Source organism: Engystomops pustulosus, chromosome 4, assembly GCF_040894005.1.
Source record: "Engystomops pustulosus chromosome 4, aEngPut4.maternal, whole genome shotgun sequence".
Taxonomy (NCBI): domain Eukaryota; kingdom Metazoa; phylum Chordata; class Amphibia; order Anura; family Leptodactylidae; genus Engystomops; species Engystomops pustulosus.
The window spans coordinates 146,847,144-146,874,031 of record NC_092414.1 but is presented as its reverse complement, the minus strand read 5'-3'; the positions used below and the strand labels follow the sequence as shown (position 1 = coordinate 146,874,031).

Genomic DNA, 26,888 nt, shown 5'->3' with positions numbered 1-26,888 from the left:
GGATGATACCATCACACTGGGCTATGAAAGAAATATGATCTAGAAGCGGTTCAGCTTTGTGACAACATAGTGGTAGTGCTTTATTTGCCTAATTTCTGATGACAGGTTCCCTTTAAGCCTCTTTATGCCTTTTGCATAAAGCAGTAGAGCAGATGATTATAAAAAAACTTTGTAATATACTGTTATAGAAAATGATTCCTAGGTTCTGTTTTTTGCCCCTTTCTTTCTGCTTTTAGCAGAGTGTCTTATTCAGCTCCTCAATTTACACCAACAGATAATAGATAAGAAGCTGAAAATGTTTGTTATGACTTTCCTTTTTACAGACACTGAATAGACCTAAAAGCTGAATTATCAAGTGAAATATTATTGGTATTTAAAGAGTTAATCATTTTCTTCCTGTCCTTAACGTTCAGCTGTGTAAAAGGCTTGAGAAAACTTTCAGAAACATTGCTCACTGCAGGAGAAGAAAGAAGCAATAATTAGAATAGAATAGAATACTTTATTGTTTATTGTAGTGATAAGAATTAATGGGACAAATACACTTTTTTCCATTATGATTATATATTATCATCATATTTTAAATGATGGCCTTGAATATATAGTTACCTTTTAAAGGACATCTACTACCAGGATGAAGGAATGTAAAACAAGGACACTGACATACTGATGTGTGCCCACTCTGGCAGGGTCTGCTCTTCTTTAAACTTCCTATTCCTGTGTTTTTAAGAATAAAAGGTTTTACAAATTATGCAAATGAGCCTGAGGGGCTCATGGCTCCATCAACGCCTATGGAGCCCGGAGCCCCTCAGGATCATATGCATAATTTTAAGAACTTTTTTTTTGTAAAAACCAGGGTATAGGGAGCTTCAAGAACAGTGGATCCCACCAGAGCGGGCACACACCAGTATGTCAGTGTGCTTGGTTTACAATCCTTCATCCTGGTGGTAGATGATCTTTAAATTAAACTAATCAGTATAGACATAATAAAAGAACAATATTTCAAGTTTGAATCATTAAAGTTTTCTTTAATGACACACATATTTGTAACCCAAATGTATACCCTCTGATATACTCTAAATAAATGGCATACCTGCAAAATTTTCAATTCAATAACATACTAAATGTAATGATAATTCCAAGTCCATAACAAGGATCAATCTATAGCTAGAACAGGGAGCTAAATGTATTCCTTGCTGCTTTTCCTCATCTTGTCATCTGGTTACAGACTGTTTTATAACTTTAGTCTGTAGTCCATAAACAAACCTAAGACCTCTATGAAGGACATCCGCTAATGTTTCTTCCCTTCACTGACTGCAAATCACTTTTGTTTGCAGTAGGGTCAATACAAGTATAAACACAATTGCATATTATAGAATCCCTCAACATATTTGGTTTGTGTGACTGAAAACCAGGATTACAATGCATTAGAAGACTCATAGATAGTCTTGATAGATGAATTGTTACATAGACTTTAGTATGGGACCTGAAATAGTGCATATAGGTGTTGTAACACACAGATGAATTCTTAATTACATTAGAAAGATAAATAGATTGGTGGATAGATAGAACTCCAACAGCACTCTGTAGGTAAACACTATGGCTGCCAACATAAAGACCTTGATCCAAGGCAATTCAAACTGTGAATATAAAGAAGATTTCCAATTATCCATTTTTTCAATTACTCTTGTGTAAGATGTGACATTAAAGGGAACCTGTCAGCATATTTTTCACAAATAAGGCTAGTGACAGGTTTCCATAGATCCCTATTAACTAAATGACACAGTGATGTTGACTTAAATATCAAGTACTTTGCATCTTGGAACCAAACAATAGCACTGGTAACCTTATCCTCTTTACAAACAACCACCAAATTAAGAGGGTGGACGGCACAGGCTCCTGGTCTGCAGCAATGTTTTTCAGGGTTGCTTCAGGTGCTGCTGGGGACCCTACCTAGAGTGAAGGTAGAAGTGGTTAATTAGCAACAGTGCCGCTGCCTCTGTGGACCGTGTGGTTACGTGATCACTGGGTGTGAGGGTATTAGGCTCTGTACAGTTCAGCCCCAAGAGTGGCTGTTATTATTGTCCCAGCTTTAAAGTAAAAAAAATTAATACGAAATATGTAAAAACTTTTAAAATGTCCCACAAGGGTCTTTTATAACCTCATGGGCTCACAGGGGATATATAAAGTGGAAAAAGAAAAACACACTATGGGGGAAATTTATTAAGACTGCCTTTTAAACTGTAGTCCTAATATTTCACCGGTGTCCCCACCTACTAAGAGGCTCCAGTCTCTTAGCAGATCTGGATGCAATCTCTGCCTGAACAGGTCTGACCTGGCCGAGATTTCTGCTATAGACTCCAACAGAAAACTAGAGACTATGGTAAATGTGGCAAGCTGGGCCATACACCCTCCCGTCCGTGCCAATCTCCACACCCATACTAGCAAAGTATATATATATATATATATATATATATATATATATATACATACATATTCCTCAATAATTAGTAACAAATCCCCAACTACACTATGTAAAACATTGCCATTAATGCACCGATTAATCCTAGATTGTACATGTTATATATAAAAATGATGTTGCACAATAAGGAATTGATTTATAATGTTCCTTTTGAGATCATTCGATAAAATCTCAATTGTTTCAGTTTATATTCTTTGCCCTATGACGTACATGTACCAGCACCCTTCACTGGGACTAGATCCTATTATTCATTGTGCTGCTCCACCACCACCATTGCCATTTAATTACATAACCCACAACCTAGGCAGCACTAGATATCATACATAAACCCAAAATCCAAGAGACAATTGGATTGATGCAATATTATTAGTAAAAATACTCAATTTATCTCCAGTGGTTTAATATCCTAGAATTGGACATACACATCAAAACTAAATTAATCTGTGGTTCAGTCTTACACTGGACAGGTCTTGTTAATTTGACGGTTCTATCTACTTAAGAATGTTGCTAAATCTGTGCCCAATAAAGCTGTACAAGTCATAGTATTTATGAATATCGGTGTTGTATGATATTACCTCTTTCCTGATAAACACATATACACTGTGACAGTCAGTCAGGAATATTTATCTAAACCTGATGAAGAAGGACAAACTGGTGAAATGAGGAAATCTCATCTAATGAGAATAATACACACAGAAGACAAGGCGGGTGGAAAAGGAAGCTCCCAGCACAGAGCGGAGAAGTAATTGTCAGCTTCCCTTTCAGCTTAGATGTTACCTAGGAAACAAAAAGGTAGAGATGGAGGGAAAGATGCCAAAGACCTGCTACCAGCAAACACAGATCCATGCCTAAAATTACTGTCATGTCTGCTTAAAACAACAATAGGTGTTCCTTGTTTCTTCTGACATAACTTCATACATTATGCACTGACATGGACTCTATTATCACAGAAACCTCTATAATATTAATGCTACAGCTAGAGATAAAAACACTAAAACTAGAAAGCTCAATCTATTACAAACATTCTTATTCTCACACACATGAATCAGGATAGAAATATAAAAATAGGTTTTATGGTAGGAAATAGGTAAGTACTCTCCACCCATCCTGGACTGACCAAGGATTTAGTCATAAAACTGACTCATAAATAGGATAGGCAAATCTTCTGGAAGATTTCAAATTAGGCAAAGTCAAGAAGAAGACTTGAAGGGGGATTTATATGATACAATAGTACTTTATTGCCTGGGGGTGTGTACCTGATGCAGTTGCGGACGCAGGTTATAGCACAGTGCTACAACAGGCAGGGCTGGCTTAGAAGTGCCCAACCACATGGTCATGCACTTGGTGTGTCTTGTGGGGCAGGGTTAAGATAAAACTTAATAAATCCCCCCTCGGTGTTCTGTACCTGATCAGATATATTCATTGTTTGTTTAAAGAGGTTTCCTAAGATCAGAGAAAACTAGTCTCCTATTTGGAATGAGCACAGCCTGCCACTGTCATCTCTTCCTTGTAAACCCTCCATGATCCCAAAGGGTTGATAGAGGAACATAAATTTTACATTTCATCATCAGACCGTTTACAGAACCAGACTGTGACACAGGAAATTTGTTTTCTGAGCAGTTTCACCAGAGGTGTACATTGAAACTCTACACAATGCAACAAACCTATCATCTACCATGTAAAAAAGAATTATTGGTGTCAGAGTTGGGACTTCTATCCCTGGATACCTCATAAATAAAGAGAGCCTGTCACATGGACAAATACATTCTGATCAAAAAGCAGTGTGATTAGGAAGGGGGAGTACTCTTGTTACCCTCCCATATAGATTGTGAGCTCTCCTTGGCAGGATCCTCCTTCCACTTATTACAGTACGGTCTAGTTTTGTATCCTTTGTGATGTTTTTATGCAATGTATGTGGATCCTTTTTCAAATGTAATGTTTTTCTATATTCAGTGTTAATAAATTAAAATAATAAATCAAATTGTTTGTTATACCTTTAAGACAAGACCAGTTTAAGGACAGAGATTTTTTGTATTTCCATGCTCTAATTCCTGAAAACATAACTTTTTTATTTTACATTAGACAGAGCTTGTTTTTGCAGTAAGATCTGTATTTTCCAAAGCCTTTTTTTAGGGTACAATTATCATAAGGATAAAATTGTATTAACTCTTTCTTGCAGAGAAACTAAATGCAGTGACTATTCCAATACTTGATTTATAATTAGAGATGAGCGAACATGCTCGTCCGAGCTTGATGCTCGGTCGAGCATTAGGGTACTCGAAACTGCTCGTTGCTCGGACGAATACTTCGCCCGCTCGAGAAAATGGCAGCTCCCGCCGTTTTGCTTTTTGGTGGCCAGAAACAGAGCCAATCACAAGCCAGGAGACTCTGCACTCCACCCAGCATGACGTGGTACCCTTACACGTCGATAGCAGTGGTTGGCTGGCCAGATCAGGTGACCCTGGGATAGACTAGCCGCTGCCCGCGCTGCTCGGATCATTCTGTGTCTGGATGCCGCTAGGGAGAGAGCTGCTGCTGGTCAGGGAAAGCGTTAGGGTGTTCTATTAGCTTACTGTTAGGCAGGAGTGATTCTCAAAGAACCCAACAGCCCTTCTTAGGGCTACAATAACGTTCTACTTTTTTTATTTTAATTTGCATCTAGTACCATTTTGTGAGGAATTAGCAGGGGGACTTGCTACCGTTGTGTTTAGCTCTTAGTGGCACACATATCCATAGCAAAGACCGAAGTGGGAAAATTTAGTAGGGGTTGGATTTCAATTAGGCACTAACTCAGTGTCATCTCATCTGGCATAGTAGTGTGCTTTGATACTTGGCTAGAAAATAGCCATAGGAGAATACAAAGAGCTTACTTACGCATACAGTAGCGTTCTATATATTTGATTTCTGGTTGATCTGCTGGTGGCTGTACTTTCTGCAGTGCATGTACTAGCCAATTCTGAGCAATTTGTAGTGAGACTTGCGACCGCTGTGTTCTGCGCTTAGTGGCACACATATCCATAGCAAAGACCGAAGTGGGAAAATTTAGTAGGGGTTGGATTTCAATTAGGCACTAACTCAGTGTCATCTCATCTGGCATAGTAGTGTGCTTTGATACTTGGCTAGAAAATAGCCATAGGAGAATACAAAGAGCTTACTTACGCATACAGTAGCGTTCTATATATTTGATTTCTGGTTGATCTGCTGGTGGCTGTACTTTCTGCAGTGCATGTACTAGCCAATTCTGAGCAATTTGTAGTGAGACTTGCGACCGCTGTGTTCTGCGCTTAGTGACGCACATATCCATAGCAAAGACCGAAGTGGGAAAATTTAGTAGGGGTTGGATTTCAATTAGGCACTAACTCAGTGTCATCTCATCTGGCATAGTAGTGTGCTTTGATACTTGGCTAGAAAATAGCCATAGGAGAATACAAAGAGCTTACTTACGCATACAGTAGCGTTCTATATATTTGATTTCTGGTTGATCTGCTGGTGGCTGTACTTTCTGCAGTGCATGTACTAGCCAATTCTGAGCAATTTGTAGTGAGACTTGCGACCGCTGTGTTCTGCGCTTAGTGACGCACATATCCATAGCAAAGACCGAAGTGGGAAAATTTAGTAGGGGTTGGATTTCAATTAGGCACTAACTCAGTGTCATCTCATCTGGCATAGTAGTGTGCTTTGATACTTGGCTAGAAAATAGCCATAGGAGAATACAAAGAGCTTACTTACGCATACAGTAGCGTTCTATATATTTGATTTCTGGTTGATCTGCTGGTGGCTGTACTTTCTGCAGTGCATGTACTAGCCAATTCTGAGCAATTTGTAGTGAGACTTGCGACCGCTGTGTTCTGCGCTTAGTGACGCACATATCCATAGCAAAGACCGAAGTGGGAAAATTTAGTAGGGGTTGGATTTCAATTAGGCACTAACTCAGTGTCATCTCATCTGGCATAGTAGTGTGCTTTGATACTTGGCTAGAAAATAGCCATAGGAGAATACAAAGAGCTTACTTACGCATACAGTAGCGTTCTATATATTTGATTTCTGGTTGATCTGCTGGTGGCTGTACTTTCTGCAGTGCATGTACTAGCCAATTCTGAGCAATTTGTAGTGAGACTTGCGACCGCTGTGTTCTGCGCTTAGTGACGCACATATCCATAGCAAAGACCGAAGTGGGAAAATTTAGTAGGGGTTGGATTTCAATTAGGCACTAACTCAGTGTCATCTCATCTGGCATAGTAGTGTGCTTTGATACTTGGCTAGAAAATAGCCATAGGAGAATACAAAGAGCTTACTTACGCATACAGTAGCGTTCTATATATTTGATTTCTGGTTGATCTGCTGGTGGCTGTACTTTCTGCAGTGCATGTACTAGCCAATTCTGAGCAATTTGTAGTGAGACTTGCGACCGCTGTGTTCTGCGCTTAGTGACGCACATATCCATAGCAAAGACCGAAGTGGGAAAATTTAGTAGGGGTTGGATTTCAATTAGGCACTAACTCAGTGTCATCTCATCTGGCATAGTAGTGTGCTTTGATACTTGGCTAGAAAATAGCCATAGCAATAGGATAGCATTGTTTGGTTTTAAAAACTCAAAAAAAAACAAAAAACACAAAAAAAAAAAAAAACACAAAAAAAAACAAAAAAAAGTAAAAAAAAAAATAAAGTTATAACTCTCATTTTAAAAATGTTTAACCCGAGGGCTAGGGGTAGAGGACGAGGGCGGGGACGTGGGCGTCCAACTACTGCAGGGGTCAGAGGCCGTGGTCCTGGGCGGGGTGAGACACCACCTGCTGATGAGGGAGCAGGGGAACGCCGCAGAGCTACACTCCCTAGGTTCATGTCTGAAGTTACTGGGACTCGTGGTAGAGCACTGTTGAGGCCAGAACAGTGCGAACAGGTGATGTCGTGGATTGCTGACAATGCTTCGAGCAATTTGTCCACCACCAGTCAGTCTTCCACGCAGTCCACCCATGTCACCGAAATCGCCACTCCTCCAGCTCCTGCACCTCAGCCTCCTCCCCCCCAGTCTGCCCCCTCCCAGGAAAATTTGGCATTTGAACGGGCATACTCTGAGGAACTGTTTTCTGGACCCTTCCCACAGTCACAAACCACTTGTCCGGTTGCTGCTGAGCAATTTTCCGATGCCCAGGTTTTCCAACAGTCACAGTCTGTGGGTGATGATGACCTTCTTGACGTAGTGGAAGTGTGTAAAGAGGTGTCCGACGATGAGGAGACACGGTTGTCAGACAGTGGGGAAGTTGTTGTCAGGGCAGGAAGTCCGAGGGGGGAGCAGACTGAGGGATCGGAGGATGATGAGGTGACAGACCCAAGCTGGGTTGAGAGGCCGGGTGAACACAGTGCTTCTGAGACGGAGGAGAGTCCTCGACCAGAACAGGTTGGAAGAGGCAGTGGTGGGGCCAGACGGAGAGGCAGGGCCAGAGCTGGTGCATCAGCGCCAAATGTGTCAACTAGTGAAGCTCCCGTGGCGAGGGCTCCTGCGGCGAGGGCTAGATCTTCAGAAGTCTGGAGGTTCTTTAAGGAAACACCGGATGACCGACGGACTGTGGTGTGCAACATTTGCCAAACCAGGCTCAGCAGGGGTTCCACCACTACTAGCTTAACTACCACCAGTATGCGCAGGCATATGAATGCTAAACACCCCACTCAGTGGCAACAAGCCCGTTCACCTCCGGCCGTGCACACCACTGCTCCTTCCCCTGTGTCAGCTGCTAGTCAGCCCCCTGCCCAGGACCCTGCCACAAAAACCCCATCGTCGCCTCCACGATCCTCCACAGCATCCACCAGCGTTCAGCTCTCCATACCCCAGACGCTGGAGCGGAAACGCAAATATAGTGCAACCCACCCGCACGCCCAAGCCCTTAATGTGCACATCTCCAGATTGCTTAGCCTGGAGATGCTGCCCTATAGGCTAGTAGAGACCGAGGCCTTTCGCAACCTCATGGCGGCGGCCGCCCCTCGGTATTCGGTCCCCAGCCGCCACTACTTTTCCCGATGTGCCGTCCCAGCCCTGCACCAGCACGTGTCAGACAACATCATCCGTGCCCTGACCAACGCCGTTTCTGACAAGGTCCACCTGACCACGGACACGTGGACGAGTGCTGCCGGGCAGGGCCACTATATATCGCTGACGGCACATTGGGTTAACTTGGTGGAGGCTGGGACCGAGTCTGACACTGGGGCTGCTCATATACTGCCGACGCCGAGGATTGCGGGGCCTACCTCGGTCCAGGTGTTTCAGGCCTACTATGCCTCCTCCTCCTCCCACCCCTCCTCCACCTCCTCCTCCGAACTACCATCCGTGGGCACGGCGCCATCAGTCGGTAGCTCTAGGCACAGCAGCAGTGCCGTCGCTAAGCGACAGCAGGCGGTGCTCAAACTGCTGAGCCTAGGCGACAAAAGGCACACCGCCCAAGAGCTATTACAGGGCATCACGGCGCAGACTGATCTGTGGCTGGCACCGCTGAACCTCAAGCCGGGAATGGTTGTGTGTGACAACGGCCGTAACCTGGTGGCGGCTCTGCAACTCGGCAGACTGACACATGTGCCATGCCTGGCCCATGTGTTATATCTGATAGTTCAGCGTTTCCTCAAGACATACCCCAATCTGTCTGATTTGCTCACGAAGGTGCGCCGCATCTGTGCGCATTTCAGGAAGTCCAGCCCAGATGCTGCCACTCTCAGGGCAGCGCAGCGCCGCCTCCAACTGCCCGCTCACCGACTGTTGTGCGACGTGCCCACGAGGTGGAATTCAACACTGACCATGTTATCCAGAGTTTACCAGCAGCGCAGAGCGATTGTAGACTGCCAGATGTCAACTTCCACCAGAACTGGTAGTCAGGTCAGTCAGCTTCCTCAAGTCTACAATGAGGAGTGGACGTGGATGTCTGATATCTGTCAGGTGCTGAGTAACTTTGAGGAGTCAACACAGATGGTCAGTGGCGATGCCGCCATCATCAGCCTCACCATCCCGCTGCTTGGCCTGTTGAAAAACTCTCTGGTCAGCATGAAGTCGGAAGCTTTGCGCTCGTCACAAGAGACAGGGGAAGAATATTCCCTTGTTGATAGCCAAAGCACCCTCAGGTCTGTTTCTCAGCGCATATCGGAGGAGGTGGAGGTGGAGGAGGATGAGGAGGAAGAGGAGGAGAATGTTGGTGAGACACAAGAGGGGACCATTGTTGAGTCCTTTACTGTTCAGCGTGTATGGGCAGAAGAAGAGGAGTTGGAGGAGTTGGAGGAGGAGGAAATGGACAGTCAGGCCAGTGAGGGGAGTGAATTCTTACGCGTTGGTACTCTGGCGCATATGGCAGATTTCATGCTAGGCTGCCTATCCCGTGACCCTCGCGTTCAAAGAATTTATTCCAGCACCGATTACTGGGTGTTCACTCTCCTGGACCCACGGTACAAGCAAAATCTTTCCACTCTCATCCCTGCAGAGGAAAGGAGTGTGAGAATGCATGAATACCAGCAGGCCCTGGTGCACAAGCTGAAACAGTATTTCCCTTCTGACAGCGCTAGCGGCAGAGTGCGTAGTTCTGCGGGACAAGTAGCGAGGGAGAGTAGGCGAGCAGGCAGCTTGTCCAGCACTGGCAAGGGTACGCTTTACAAGGCTTTTGCCAGCTTTATGTCACCCCAGCAAGACACTGTCACCTGTCCCCAGTCTCGGCAGAGTAGGGCTGATCTTTACAGAAAGATGGTGAGGGAGTACGTAGCTGACCATACCATCGTCCTAAATGATCACACAGCTCCCTACAACTACTGGGTTTCAAAGCTGGACATGTGGCACGAACTGGCGCTGTACGCCTTGGAGGTTCTTGCCTGCCCTGCCGCTAGCGTCTTGTCCGAGCGGGTTTTCAGTGCAGCTGGTGGCATCATCACCGATAAGCGTACACGCCTGTCGACTGACAGCGCTGACAGGCTGACGCTTATTAAAATGAATAAAGGCTGGATTTCTCAGAATTTCCAATCTCCACCAGGTGAAGGAAGCTCAACCTGAATAATTGATCCACTCCTCCTCCTCCTCATTTTCCTCCTTCTCCTCCTCTTTGTACAGTAAAGCAGAGGAAAATGGCTATTTTTTGACAGGGCCCACTGGCTCTTGCTATAGTACTTCATGCATTTAATTTTTCTGGAGGGCCACCTACCCGGTCCTCTGTTTGAAACAATTTTTGTGAGTGCCACATACAGGCACTCAATCTATTCCATTTTACTGCAGGGCCACCTACCTGCTCCTCTGGTTTGAAACATTTTTGGGACTGCCACATACAGGCACTCAATCTATTCCATTTTACTGGAGGGCCACCTACCTGCTCCTCTGGTTTGAAAAATTTTTGGGACTGCCACATACAGGCACTCAATCTATTCCATTTTACTGCAGGGCCACCTACCTGCTCCTCTGGTTTGAAACATTTTTGGGACTGCCACATACAGGCACTCAATCTATTCCATTTTACTGCAGGGCCACCTACCTGCTCCTCTGGTTTGAAACATTTTTGGGACTGCCACATACAGGCACTCAATCTATTCCATTTTACTGGAGGGCCACCTACCTGCTCCTCTGGTTTGAAAAATTTTTGGGACTGCCACATACAGGCACTCAATCTATTCCATTTTACTGCAGGGCCACCTACCTGCTCCTCTGGTTTGAAACATTTTTGGGACTGCCACATACAGGCACTCAATCTATTCCATTTTACTGGAGGGCCACCTACCTGCTCCTCTGGTTTGAAAAATGTTTGGGACTGCCACATACAGGCACTATCCAAATTAAATTGTCTCCATAGCAGCCTCCACACGTTGTCTCCATTGCTACCTCCAAAAGTCGTCCATATAGCTGCCTCCATACATCGTCCCTTTATCAAACGAGGTGTGTCAGGCAGAAATTTGGGTTGTTTTCATGGATTCCACATCAAAGTTGTTAACTTTGTCGCCACCCTGCTGTGTTATCCACAAAATATACTGGCAAACTTTTACCATTTAGGGATATTATTTCAGCGCTTCTTGCGCATCTGTTTACATTCCCCTCACCCGGCATATCCTAAACTTATAAGAACGCTACTACACTTGATCTTATACAAAAGGTTCTTAGAAGTGCTGTTTGGGGAGTAGCCTAGAGACAGGGGCTTGAATTGGCGAAAGCTCGCCTGGCAGCGGAGCGCCAGCTCCATGCGCATCATGCGCTTCTTGCGCATCTGTTTACATTCCCCTCACCCGGCATATCCTAAACTTATAAGAACGCTACTACACTTGATCTTATACAAAAGGTTCTTAGAAGTGCTGTTTGGGGAGTAGCCTAGAGACAGAGGCTTGAATTGGCGAAAGCTCGCCTGGCAGCGGAGCGCCAGCTCCATGCGCATCATGCGCTTCTTGCGCATCTGTTTACATTCCCCTCACCCGGCATATCCTAAACTTATAAGAACGCTACTACACTTGATCTTATACAAAAGGTTCTTAGAAGTGCTGTTTGGGGAGTAGCCTAGAGACAGGGGCTTGAATTGGCGAAAGCTCGCCTGGCAGCGGAGCGCCAGCTCCATGCGCATCATGCGCTTCTTGCGCATCTGTTTACATTCCCCTCACCCGCCATATCCCAAACTTATAAGAACGCTACTACACTTAACTTGGTGCAGGCTGGGACCGAGTCTGACCCTGGGGCTGGTCATATACTGCCGACGCAGAGAATTGCGGGGCCTACCTCGGTCCAGGTCTCAAAGGCCTACTATACCTCCTCCCACCCCTCCTCCACCTCCTCCTCCTCCGAATTACCATCCGTGGGCATGGCGCCATCAGTCGGTAGCTCTAGGCACAGCAGCAGTGCCGTCGCTAAGCGACAGCAGGCGGTGCTGAAACTGCTGAGCCTAGGCGATAAAAGGCACACCGCCCAAGAGCTATTACAGGGCATTCCACATCAAAGTTGTTAACTTTGTCGCCACCCTGCTGTGTAATCCACAAAATATACTTGCAAACTTTTACCATTTAGGGATATTATTTCAGCGCTTCTTGCGCATCTGTTTACATTCCCCTCACCCGCCATATCCTAAACTTATAAGAACGCTACTACACTTGATCTTATACAAAAGGTTCTTAGAAGTGCTGTTTGGGGAGTAGCCTAGAGACAGGGGCTTGGATTGGCAAAAGCTCGCCTGGCTGCAGAGCGCCAGCTCCATCCCAAGATCCAACTAACATAGTTGCAGCACCTTTAATCTACTACTAGTTCACTGCCTCCATAATAATAATAATAATAATCTTTATTTATATAGCGTCATCATATTCTGTAGCGCTTTACAAATCATAGGAAATAAATACAAATGTAATGTAACAGAGCACAACATTTGTATGGAACAACAGGAGTGAGGTCCCTGCTCGCCAGAGCTTACGGTTTATGAAGATGATGGGGTAACACGAGGTAAAAGAATATTTAATGGTCAAGCCATTCTTCTTAGGGAATAGAAAAAAATATAATAAATGGAATTGCTGTCGCTTGAACCACTCAGCCGTCATCTTATATACCAGGTCCAGGGTGAATGGGACTGCAGAGAAGTCTGGTGCCTGTTGGTTGCTGGATAACAGATGGGAGGACGACACAGGACGGGTTAGTAGAAGAGTTAAAACTTCATGCAGTTAATGAGTGTTATAGGCTTGCCTAAAGAAATGGGTTTTAAGAGCACGTTTGAAACTTTGGAGGTTAGGTATTAGTCTGATAGTCCAGGGCAGAGCATTCCATAGAATTGGTGCAGCTCTAGAGAAGTCTTGGAGACGCGAGTGGGAGGTCCGCACTAGGGTAGAGGTTAATCTAAGATCACTGGCGGATCTAAGAGCACGGGTTGGGCGATAGACTGAGATAAGAGAGGAGAGGTAGGGGGGTGCAGCATTATACAGAGCTTTATGGATGAGGGTTATTATTATTTTAAACTGTATTCGAAAGGAGACTGGCAGCCAGTGCAGCGACTGGCATGAACTGTAAGCATACATGGTCCCCTTATCAAACGAGCTGTGTCAGGCAGAATTTTGGGTTGTTTTCATGGCTTCCATGTTAACTTTGTCGCCACCCTGCTGTGTAATCCACAAAATATACTGGCAAACTTTTATCATGTACCGATATTATTTGAGCGCTTCTTGCTCACCTCCTTTGGTTCCTCTCTGACACCCATTGGTTTGAAGCCTGAGTCCAATTAGGGTATGTCGCCATGCCACTCTCTAGCCTGCTGCCGCTGCCTCTGCCTCTGCATGCCGTCCCCTATAGTGTCAGGGTCAATTATTGGATGTTTTACATGCTATCTAGCTTCATTCTGTCACTCTGTCATGGCCATGCTGTTGCCCATAATTTCGGCATAATGGTGCGATTAAGCAGCCTCAGAGGCATCCATGCATGCTGCCCCTGCTGTTTCCTGTCCATTTCCGTGGTGTTTCCATCCTTTTCTGAGGTGCCCAGGTGTTTGGCCAAGCTTCCCTGTGCAGAGCCTTGGTCCCCTTGAAAAATGCTCGAGTCTCCCATTGACTTCAATGGGGTTCGTTATTCGAGACGAGCACTCGAGCATCGGGAAAAGTTCGTCTCGAATAACGAGTACCCGAGCATTTTAGTGTTCGCTCATCTCTATTTATAATCAAAAACAATTACTCACCCTACAGTATACAAAACTGCTAAAAGTATGCTGTAGTTCAGTAAGATTAGACAGACAACAAATATGGAAAGGTTTTTATATGTTTTACTTTTTTAGCAAAAAAAAGAAGATATTTAAGAAGATCTGAAAGGAACATTCTTAGGGTTTGTTTTGAGTGGGATTATAAAAAACTTTGTAATTGGTTCTATTTTAGAGGTATATTAGATTTTAATGCTCTTCATTACATTTTGGGGAGTTTCAAAGCACTGAAATGGCAATTTTTGCATATTGTTTTATTTTTTTATGCCTTTTATGTAATATTCTCGTACCCAAGGTTGTAACTGATGCATCTAGATTCCAGAAATAATGAGGGGGATGTTTCACAACTTTCCCTTTTATTTATTCTCTTCTTTTTGCAGTTTTTTTTTTTTTTTGTGCAAAGGTGGATTTGTGCATTTTTTTTTTTTGCAATCGGCCCTAAGATAAAAGGTGCACTGCATCATGCTTCAGATAAATCACCTCCAATGTATTACATCTCTTCAATTAAATATTTAGTGAAAATAAGTGAATGCAGCCTACTTACCATAGAAAGGTCGATAGTTTATGGTTTTATTATGCATGGTGATAATATTGATTTCGTTAATAATTGTTTAGGGCTCATTTATCTTAAGTCAGGACATTTGTGCATGTCTTTTTTTTCCCTGGAATTTGGACTTGTTTGGTTTATCTTAGAGGGTGATATATTTGCCGTTTAAGTTTGATGATTTTTGCGACAAAAGTCGCAGAGTCTTGTGCTGGGCTCTGTTGTAAACTGAAAATTATTTCCTTATGTATGCAAAACCTACTCACACAAAGAAGAACGGCGCAAAGGGGAACAAGATAGTAAAAGTCTGAAAAAAGCCACAACGTTCAAAACAATACAAAAAAGTGTTCCGTTGCTTCTACGTCTTACTTTTTACAAAAAGATATTACAGAAATCACGTGGTACCTTTCCGATACACAATCAAAGAGCTCACACAAACAAAGCGTTCTGAAACAACGTTATTCAAGCAATGATTGTGTCCTGTTCAGATGTCGACATTCCAAAGTGGCGTCTCCTCCGGACGTTTCCACGGCAGCGGATGGTTTCTGTTCTGTTGCTAACTCTTCTGACTAGGAAACTCAGCTTCCTCACCATCAGTTCTGCTCCCTTTTTGTCCTCGCCTGTTTGTCGCTCGAGATAAGAAGAAGATCACAATAGTGCAATAGGTTTCCAATTTCTTAAAATAGTTCTTTATTAGAATACTCACAAATTTAGAAGTTAAAAAGACCTTGTACATAAAAATCACACGCTCGGTAGAATGTGCCGGAGTTTCGCCTAAAATGGCTTCTTCCGGGGCTTATTGGCGTGTTAAAGTGCATGTTATTTATACAAAATGCATTGCCAATAAAAATATGTTACAAATTAAAAAACAACATTAGAAATAATGATCCAATGAACCAATTACTGTTTAAATTTTACAAAAGATTTAATTATATAAAAGGGGATCAGCTACATTTGAGCAAACTTTCCAGCTACACTTTAGGTATTGGGGAATCCCCTTTTATATAATTATATCATGCTAGTGGGGTGCGGCCAATGAGGACTGGGCTGGCTCGGGGCATTCCTGTCCCAGCACCTGCGCAATCCCTGCAGCCGGTGGATTTTCACATGTGAAAATTTGCTGGGTGTGTTTATTTCTACGCCATGCCCTGCCCAGGACCTCGGCTCTTGATGTATCCCTCTGAGCCGCAGCAGTGGCAGGGTTGTCATACGCTGGCGCACGAGCACCGGCATATGATAAATGACCCTCTGTGTGTGTATATAGTGTGTTTTATAATGCATGCATGTGTATAAACGGTGAAGCTATACTGTATATATTAGTATATATACACTATATGTATAGATGTGTAAATACTGTATGTGTGTTTATTCTGTATGAGTTTGTATATACTGTATGTATTGGTGCATAAATGTATACATGAGTGCATAAATGCGTATACCGTAAGTGTATATGAGTATATAAAAATGAGTGTATGAGTTTAAATCTTTATGTGTGTATATGATACAAATGTGTGTACATAAGTGCATAAGTACTGTGTGTACATAAGTATAACACATAATGTATAAAGCAGCATTGGCTCCTACTACCTCTTTGCATCCATGTATAATACAAGCATAAGAAAGATGCTATCAAAATCGAGCTATATAAAGCAAGCTACAATCTGACACAAGGGAAATGTTTGAGCCTGCTGAGCAAAATAAACATGTGTAACATGCTGATAAATCAAATGCAGGGCAAAGATCCATAGACAGATTGCATTCTAGTAAGGTTTATAAGCTTCAAGGGTCTCTTATTCAGTGTGTGATTTCATCATAAATACTGCCTTCTCTACAAAACTGTATATCTTGCTCAATTTAATCTTTCTCTTTTGTTCGAAAAAAGTGTTGAGAGTGTGTTGTGATAGAAATGTGAGGAATTACATTGGTAGGTGCAGAAAAGCCGTTTACATTTATGCTAGGAACATTTCTTGTCCATCATAGGAGAAAAAACTGAACACTAGCTGTGTTGGGTCTGTCATGTCAGGACAATGGTTGCATTTGATTTACCCCCTGACTTATCCTTCATCTATAAAATTTTGTCATGGTGTGTTATTTTACCAGAATAAAATAAAGATGCATGTCTTTGGCAAATATGATGAAATTTGCAATGGGAGTTCTGAACATGTGAACTATATCTTAGGGCCCCCTGCACATGAAGGCGTTAGGTCTTTAGAAACGACCCGTATGCCGGTCAGATCCCGATCACAGTGCAGTGGATGGGGGTCTTAGCATCATAGTGAATTATGATGTAAGGACTACCTGTCTTCTGGCTGAACATCGACACTAGTTCTGTAACTGTTGTTAATGTATCCTTGCTGCTGTTTGGCCCACTGGAATTTGCTCAGTCAGTGGGATCTGACCAGTATGCTAACCATGAACTGAGCACATTTATGTGATTTTATCTCCAGACTGAACAAATTTATCATTTTTGATTTAGGTTGCACTAATTTTTTTCATAGAATGTTAGAAATCACTCTAATAATTTCAACTTGAAAGACACTTACTGTACATGGTCACTAACTTTTCAACTAATATTGTATAAATCAATAGTAAAACTGGAAGAGTAGAAATGTGTAGAGTATTCTCTCTTACCTTGGCTCTTAATACCCTACCTCCCTCCCCTAATTCTGCTGTTCACTCTGTTGAATTCTATTTTGTTAGCAATCAACAGAAGGTAAAATTGGTGTCTGACTACTCTGTACAGAATAGACGGAGGAGCAGGAGTCACAGCAGCCAGGTCTCTACCCAACAACTCAGAGAGGACTAAAGAGAAACTAACAGTTTTGAAAAAAAAAATAGGAGGTTATGTATATTTAAATTCTTTAAATATTATTTTATTTAAATGCAGTTGTGGTACAGTTGTTGTTTTGTGATTTTCCTTTGAGACAAATGACCAAATATAGAAACAATAAAGCAAAGTCTGATGCTTATATATGGACAATTTTCATTACATGAAGTAGTGCCATTCCACCTCTCTTTACTTTCATTTATCAGAATAAAGCAAAGTCACTTTGACACCAATGTGCTTAATTCATTAAACTGGTTTAACTTATTTTTCACAATAGGAATAAATTCATTTAAAGGGGTTGTCGAGAGTTATGAAAATAAACTAAAGATGGCCGAAGGGGGCTGATTAAAAAAATAAAGATCTACATATCCTTCCGGTGCCCTCTGGTGTCCCGCGCTGCTGTCGCTCCGGTCCGGGTGCCATGTAAACAAACATGGCCGCCGGAGCAGCGCTGGACTCAGCTTCCAGCCGGCCATGGCCGGGCACTCCTACCCGTCCCTATTCACAGCATTGTGAATGCGGGCCGAAAGTTTGTCGGATCTGGCCGGAAGCTGAGTCCAGTGCTGCTCCGGCGGCCATGTTTGTTTACAGCAGCGCGGGACACCAGAGGGCACCGGAAGGTAAGTAGATTTTTATTTTTTTAAGCAGCCCCTCCGGCCATCTTTAGTTTATTTTCATAACTCTCAGACAACCACTTTAAGGCAACTTTAAACACAAGTTTTGTCATAAAATGACTCCAGTTCCCTCTCCTCTCGTATATGTGAAGCAACATTTGATGTTTTTTTATGACCTTTGCAAACAACAAACATAGTGTAAGAACACTGCCAAAAGATTTACTAAGGTGCAAAAAGCCTATGACTGGCAGCGGAGCTACAATCATAGGGGAATATTTATCATTTTACCATCGGCTGGCAATTTGCGCATTGGTGTGTAATGAAACCCAACCGCCCTGGCGCCACTGGATACATCAGTAGGCTCCGCCCTGGCATATGATTCTGTTACTAGTGACCATTTAGGCATTGGTTGCTGTCTGTAGTGAGTGGGTGTCTGGCTATGCCCCTCTCGATGCCTGGCCCCAGAAAACTGGCGCACAATCCCTGATAATTTCCCCCCATAGAACTGTCCAGTTGAGCCTGCTTACTATTAAATGCCCTGTATTTAATCTATTGAAATGTATTACTTTAACTCTATATATTGTTTATATGAATGTGAGGTTCATCTGTGCTCAAATTATTAGTGCCCATCAGGACTGATGTTCTAAAATGATTAGTGTTTTGCCTCTCAGGGCCCACATTGTATGCTCACTATACATGATCTACGTGATACGTTTTTTAGTTCGGAATGTAATTTAATTAACTTTACATTATGGCAATTATCACATTAACAATTTTCACTAAAAAAATTACATTTTCACTCTTATACTTGAAATATGACTATTTGAAAGTTTGATACTTTGTGGGACTTTTGCATATAATGGATTGTACAATGCATAGAGACATATATTCATAATATTATTTTGTCACTGCGCATTCATTTGTCAGTATAATTTACAACTCGACTGATGCTACATTGATCCAAATAAATTAACTTGTTCTGTCTGATCTTCTCAATATATTAAGTAAGTAAAGCAAAGTAAAACAAATGCAGTCAAATCAATGAATTATATAACACTATCCAAACACACTACTTCAATTATCCCCCACTACATTAATGATGGATGGTACAATTATACTGCTCCATATGAAGTGTAGCTCTCACAAAGCCCTACATCAAAGATGTTTTCCATCATCAGAACTCAAGGGTCTGATACAGATGACATTCAGTTGGATCACAACATACTTAGTCTTTTGTTTTTCACTGAGGGAACTGTGTATGGCCTGAGAGATATTACCGAGTGGTAAAACATGGTAAAACATGGAAAACCTCTGCATTAGAAAATCTGTTTAGATTATTATAATCTGATTGATATATAGTTATAGGGTTTTTTTTTGGTCCCTTTGGCCATTTTGCTACTGGTGTTCTATCCTCAACCAGACCTCCAACTGACCCTATTGCAAAACTTATACAGAGAAGTGCTTTCCTTGAACAGCCGTTCGAGGGGGAATACTGCTGTGTGGGATGTGTGAAAATTGCTCATCTGGAAGCCCAGATTCTGGATCTAAATGAGCAAGTTTCAAGGCTGCGGGCAATTGACAATATGGAGCGAAGTTTGCTGCTCCTGGAGCACAAACTCTCTGGGGAAGATGGGTGTGGGGAGGGAAGTATGGAGGTGCAGAGTGAGGGGGCAGCTAGTTGGGTAACATGTAGAAGGTGGGGTAGAGGGAAGAGTTGTAGGGAGTCTAGTCCTGATCTGGTGCACCCCAATAAGTTAGCCAGGCTGGCGGATGAGGGGGATATCAGCTCTGGGGTAGCAATGCTGCAGCAAGACGTGGCCTCTAGCAACCAGGGGACTGTCTGCTCCAGTAAGAAGGGTAATGGGAGCGCAGGCAAGGTCAGACAGGTGCTGGTAGTGGGAGATTCGATTATTGGGGAACACACAGGGCAATTTGTCACAAAGACCGTGCATGTTCGGCATGTTGCGGATCGGGTTGATGGATTACTGGGAGGGGCTGGTGAGGAACCAGCGGTCATGGTCCACATTGGCACTAATGACAAAGTAAGAGGTAGGTGGAAGGTCCTTAAAAATGATTTCAGGCCATAAGCTCAGGGCAAGGACCTCAAAGGTAGTTTTCTCTGAAATACTGCCTGTACCACGTGCCGCACCAGAAAGGCAGTGGGAGATCAGGGAGGTAAATAAGTGGCTCAAAAGTTGGTGTAGGAAGGAGGGTTTTGGTTTCATGGAGAACTGGGCTGACATTTCTGTCGGCTACAGGCTCTACAGTAGGGATGGGCTGCACCTCAATGGGGAGGGTGCAGCTGTTTTGGGGGAAAAATGGCTAGAAGGTTGGAGGAGAGTTTAAACTAGAGACCTGGGGGGAGGGCAACTACACTTGTGCAGGGAAAATAGACAGTGTAGATAGAGAGCTGGGAAGAGTCATAGTCCATGGGGGAGGAAGGGGGGCTGGAATGAGATTGGGGAATAAGGACAAAAGCAATACGGACAGGGAAAACCATATAAAGTGTATGTACACAAATGCCAGAAGCCTCGCAAACAAAATGGAGGAACTGGAACTCTTGATGTTGGAGCAGAAATATTATATAGTGGGTATCAGCGAGACATGGCTGGACAGTAGCTATGACTGGTCTGTTACTATAGATGGTTATAGTCTTTTTAGAAATGATCGTATAAATAAAAAAGGGGGAGGGGTTTGTTTATATGTGAATTCTTGCCTCAAGCCTGTCTTGAGAGTTGACATCAGTAACGCAAATGCAAATGTAGAGTCCCTATGGGTTGAGATAAGAGGAGGGAAAAAGAATAATAAAATATTACTAGGGGTTTGTGATATAATGCTCCAAATATAATGGAGGCAGCAGAGGAAATGCTGATAAGTGAAATGGAGGCGGCTTCAAAGCAAGGTGAAGTACTTATCATGGGGAACTTCAATTACCCAGATATTGACTGGGGGGCAGAAACCTGCAGGTCCTTCAAAGGCAGCAGGTTCTTGTCAACAACAAAAGACAATTACCTGTCGCAACTAGTCCTGGAGCCAAGAAGAGGGGGGGCACTGCTGGACCTTATCCTTACCAACAGACCTGATAGGGTATCAAAACTACAGGTTGGGGGGAACCTGGGTAATAGTGATCATAATATCATTGATTTTGTATTACGCTTTACTAAGAGCGTTAGTGAAAGGGCAACCAATACTCTAAACTTCAGGAGGGCAAATTTTCAGCAACTAAGGGAAGACCTTAAAGGCATAGACTGGGATAATGTTCTCAAAGACAAAAGCCCCCCCCCAAAAATGGGACTTTTTCTCACATATTCTGAAAAAGTCTTTTGAGAAACACATACCTTATGGGAAAAAGCATAAAAGGAACAAGAAAAAGCCTATGTGGCTAACTAGTCTTGTAAGGAAAGCAATAAGCGAGAAAGATAAAGCTTTTAAGGTGCTAAAACGTGAAGGTAGCGATGAGGCATTACAGGATTATAGAGATAAAAATAAATCCTGTAAAAAGCAGATAAAGGCCGCAAAAATAGAGACTGAGAGAAATATTGCCAGGGAGAGCAAAAATAACCCCAAATTATTTTTCAAGTATATAAATGATAAGAAACTAAAAACAGAGAGTGTGGGTCTCCTTAGAAATAACATGGGGGTCATGGTGGAAGGAGATGATGAAAGGGCCAATCTACTGAATGTCGCCTTCTCAACTGTCTTTACCCAGGAAAATCCCCTGGTGGAAGACACAATGAGGAATAATGTAAATTCTTTTTGGAATGTCAACAGTTTAACCCAGGAAGAGGTACGGCGCTGCCTCGCAACCACTAAGATAGATAAATCACCGGGGCCAGATGGCATACACCCCCAGGTTCTGCATGAATTATGTACGGTGATAGACAGACCGTTATTTTTAATATTTGAAGATTCACTGAGGACTGGTTATGTTCCACAGGACTGGCGCATAGCAAATGTGTTACCAATATACAAAAAAGGATCAAATAGCGATCCTGGAAACTACAGACCCGTGAGTCTAACTGCTGTGGTGGGGAAAATATTTGAGGGGTTTATTAGAGATGCTATCCTGGAGTATTTCACTGTGCACAACCTTATAATCCAGCGTCAGCATAGGTATATGAGAGATCGGTCCTGTCAGACTAATCTGATTGGTTTCTACGAGGAGGTAAGTTCAAGACTGGATCTGGGAGACGCTGTGGATGTTGTATATCTGGACTTTTCAAAAGCATTTGACACCGTGCCACATAAAAGGTTGGTATATAAAATGAGACTGCTGGGAATAGGAGAAAATCTGTGTATTTGGGTAAGTAATTGTCTTAGTGATAGAAAACAGAGGGTGGTCATTAATGCCACATTCTCAGATTGGGTTGATGTTACCAGTGGAGTGCCACAGGGGTCAGTATTGGGGCCACTTCTTTTTAATATTTTTATTAATGACCTTGTAGTGGGTTTACACAGTCAAGTTTCAATATTTGCAGATGATACTAAGCTGTGTAAAGTAATAAATACTGAGGTCGATAGTTTAGCATTACAGAGGGATTTGTGGAAGCTCGAGGAGTGGGCAGAGAAATGGTTGATGACGTTTAATGTAGATAAATGTAAAGTTATGCACTTGGGCCAGTAAAACTGAAGCTGAAAAAGACTTGGGGGTATTGGTGGATGGTAAACTTAATTTTAGTGACCATAGCCAGGCGGCTGCTGCTAAAGCAAATAAAATTATGGGATGTATCAAGAGAGGAATAGATTCTCATGATAAAGACATAGTTTTGCCCTTATACAAATCCCTGGTCAGACCACACATGGAATATTGTGTACAGTTTTGGGCACCAGTGTATAAAAAGGATATAGTAGAGCTGCAACGGGTGCAGAGGAGAGCAACCAGGATTATTAGGGGAATGGGGGAACTAGAATACACTGACTGATTAAAAAATTTTGGATTATTCAGTTTAGAAAAAAGACGACTGAGGGGAGACCTCATTACAATGTACAAATAGCTGAAGGGACAGTACAAGGATCTCTCCAAAGATCTTTTTATACCTAGGCCTGTGACCAGGACAAGGGGGCATCCTCTACACCTAGAGGAGAGGCGATTTTACCATCAACATAGACAAAGGTTCTTTACTGTAAGAACAGTGAGACTATGGAACTCTCTGCCGCAGGAGGTTGTTATGGCGGACTCTATGTACATGTTCAAGAGAGGCCTGGATGCCTTTCTGGAGAGAAAAAATATCACGGGTTATGGAGATAAAACATTTATTTAATTATTAAAGGTTGGACTTGATGGACTTGCGTCTATGATACTATGATACTGCTGGCCTATGCATACAAGCAAATACCAGCAGTGACATCTGACATTGCAGCTTGAAGAAGCGTGACGGCGAAACACGTGTTGGGGTCTTACGTGTGGGGTCCTACTCATTGGTATGGTATTGGTCTCTGGTTTGCTCACTTTGCATTTTTGTACAGCAGCATTTAGCTGCATATTTGTTGTTTACATTGTTTGCACCTTATCTGACCATATAACCTGCCGGAAGCCCATAAGGGCGTTACCTGGTGACCTACATGTTTTTTATTCCTTTGTGTGGTCTATACATTTCACCAATTGTTAAATATTTTTGTCTTTACATTGTTTTATTCATCTTTTTAATGTTGTATTGAAATAAAATTGATATTTTGCGATAGCCACGCATCATCTTTCTTGGCCTTTTCAAATATTTTGTGTCATTGCAGCTGAATGGGAGTAAAGGAGGAGATGAGAATTAGAGTTTATTACTTTTACAGCCTACTCCAGCCACACATAAAAAGATATTATTCCTGGACACAAAAAAAAATTGTGCTACATATATGTGTGTGTGTGTTTTTACTGTATGCAGTTTGCTACTTTCTGATAATTGTATATAATTTATTAATTGAAAAAATATCTGTATTTTAATAAATTGATAAGGCTGAACCCCTCGGCTGAATAATGTTATGTACTGTAGATGAATAATAATATCAGAATTGCATGATATAGTAATATACAATTTCTTCTCATCTTGTACTTAAAAACTCTTCATGTGTAGAAATTATGCGGAGCCTTGGTGGATAGGATGCAAAATGTTTTCTTGTTGCAATATATAGGACAGAAAAGATTGATAATTCAGCTCCAAGTCGTCATTACAATCTCATTTACTGGATCAAGGTTCTTGAGCAGCAGGATACAAAATTAAACAGACTATTAATACTAAATGCAATTTTCCCTAAGTGCTATATATTTAATTTTAAAACATGAAACATATTTTATGAAAATTGATGGCCTCTTCTGTATAGTATAATGAAGCTACATAAAATATGAAAAGACAGGCAAAAAAAAGTTGGAAAGCAAATTTAAATGTGTTGGATGTTACAGAAAAGAGGAGAGCCCTAGGCTCTTCTTTCTCTATTATTGAGAATAGACAATGGATGTCCTTACTCTAGGACATGTTCATAGGAAATAAAAAGATACAGTATATGATGAAGAACATGCCCTTTTTTGCTGATTCTCCTTGTAAACAGAAGTCTTGTTTTAGTTTTGGTAAATGCAAAACTGCTTAGGTTAAATTTTAGGAAAACAACTAACTATTAAAAGAATATTTCATGATACTATAAGGTTAAGAAAAGACAAGATAGAGACCTAAACATTTTCTATAATTAACTACATAATGAACTCAATTTTCCATTTGGACTAAATAAAGGGATTACAACTTAACTTTTCCTTTATTAATCAGAACCACAACCCAATAATATATTAATCAGATGATCATGAGTGAAATGAAAATTAATTCCCCTGCAACAATATGCAACTCAGTGGTGTAACCTGAAGCTACAGGGCCCAAAATGTAATCTGTGGCAGACCCCTATTTATAACATATGGATTGTATTACTTGTATATATTATGGTGAAGAGTCATCTTATGAATCTTATGGACCTGAAGGCACAGCTTCAAGTTCTATCCCAAATAAAATGTGCATGATATTAAAGAAAATCTGCCATTTGATGAAGCAAACATACCTTGAGAATGCTGTAGCTACACGTATACAGGAACATGTCTTGTTTAATCCCTGTGCTGAGTGGTTTTGCTGAAAAAACTATAATAAAATTCAGGATAATGAGTCTCCTTTGCTTGGCTCAGCACTTCTCTTGTTACATTGCTCAGGAGAATGATGTAATCACTGACAGGCAGAAGTAATCAATCGCTGCATCATTCCCCAGCTGCTGTGTATAAGTGCTCAGGTTGATTAGTCCTGTCTGGAAAGTTCAGGAAGCTCGGTGTAATGTGTTTATATACTGCAACAAGCATGTAATCCAGCTTTCCCAAGGTCCTGAATGTCATAATCGTTTTTTTACTAAAACCAATCATCTCATTATAAAGGCATGGCATTTGAGAAAGTTACAGTAGCAGCAGATACTTTAAAGGGGTATTCCCATCTGGGCATTTACATTTAATTTCATTCATTTTCCATATGTAAACATTTCTTCAATTTAATGGTATTAAAAAAAATGAAGATAAATTTCTCATAAATGTAGCCCTGGTGTCCCTTAGAAACAAGATAGCTTCCTCGGATACGACCACCCCGTACTCTATATCACTGCATTTATGAGAAATTATCTTCACACAGGTAAAAAATTTATCTGATTGAAGAAATGTATATGTATGGCAGAATGAATGTGAATGCCCAGATGAGAATGCCCCTTTAAGTTTTCAACTTACTACCCAATTAACCCTACAGATGCTCTATTGGTTTCAGACCTTAGCAAATCGGAGGCCAGGTCAACATGTTTTACAACCCATTCCTGAAAAAAAAATTTCAGGGTACTAGGCAGAGTATTGTACTTGTTCCAGGTTTTAGATAGCATTCTTAGGTAGTTGTTTTTTTTTAGATTACCTGTAAAACAGATAAATTATTTTTAAACAAGTCAATTATCTATTTTTAATGTTCATGTGGCCATTGTATGTAGTTTTGGCAGTGGAGAGCTGTCAACATAAACCACTATGAATATGCAGCTCTAAACTCAGACTTATGTAAAGCACTATGTATCCTAACCTTTATAAGAAACCTTGACATTTTTCAGCAATATAGATGTCTCGACCCATAAGAATTTTAAGGAATTTATATTGATGGCCTTTCCTCAAACTATACTCTGACTATAGCCACCATTCCTATTCACTTCAACTAAACTACACATTAACATTAAATAAATATTATAAGTTACCATATATACTCGAGTATAAGCCGAGTTTTTCAGCACAAAAAAATGTGCTGAAAACCCAAACTCGGCTTATACTTGAGTAAAAAAAAATATATCAAAACTCACCTTTCCAGCTTCATATACTTGGGCAGGGGGCTGGCTATATACTGGGGGATATGGGCTGGCAGGCTATATACTATGGGGCAGGGTCCAGCAGGCTATATAATGGGGAGGCTGTGACCAATGCATTTCCCACCCTCGGCTTATACTCGAGTCAATAGGTTTTCCCAGGTTTTTGTGGTAAAATTATGGGCCTCGGCTTATACCTGGGTCGGCATATACTCGAGTATATACAGTACTTTGGGATCCAGTTTAAATATGCAGACTATTACTACATATAAATTGCTTGTGGCTGGATCTTTGCTACTCCCATAGAGGTCAGTAACCATCTAGATGAGCCTTATGAATATTAAAAACTGTTCTTTTAAAGTCCTCAAAAATTTGTACCATGATACCTATCCAAAGGCACGTATTATGGAAATCCAACTTTGATCCCATT

The 26,888-nt window shown here is 41.9% G+C and overlaps 1 long non-coding RNA gene across 1 annotated transcript; it reads right to left on the bottom strand.

Annotated features, from left to right (window-relative positions):
- Window positions 1-369: 369 nt before the first annotated feature.
- LOC140125672 (uncharacterized) lies at window positions 370-15,227 on the bottom strand. Its single transcript, XR_011854681.1, has 3 exons — window positions 15,086-15,227; window positions 3,055-3,256; window positions 370-454 (listed from the first exon to the last, which is right to left on the bottom strand). It is a non-coding gene; the product is annotated as an uncharacterized lncRNA (long non-coding RNA).
- Between the last annotated feature and the right edge of the window lie 11,661 nt (window positions 15,228-26,888).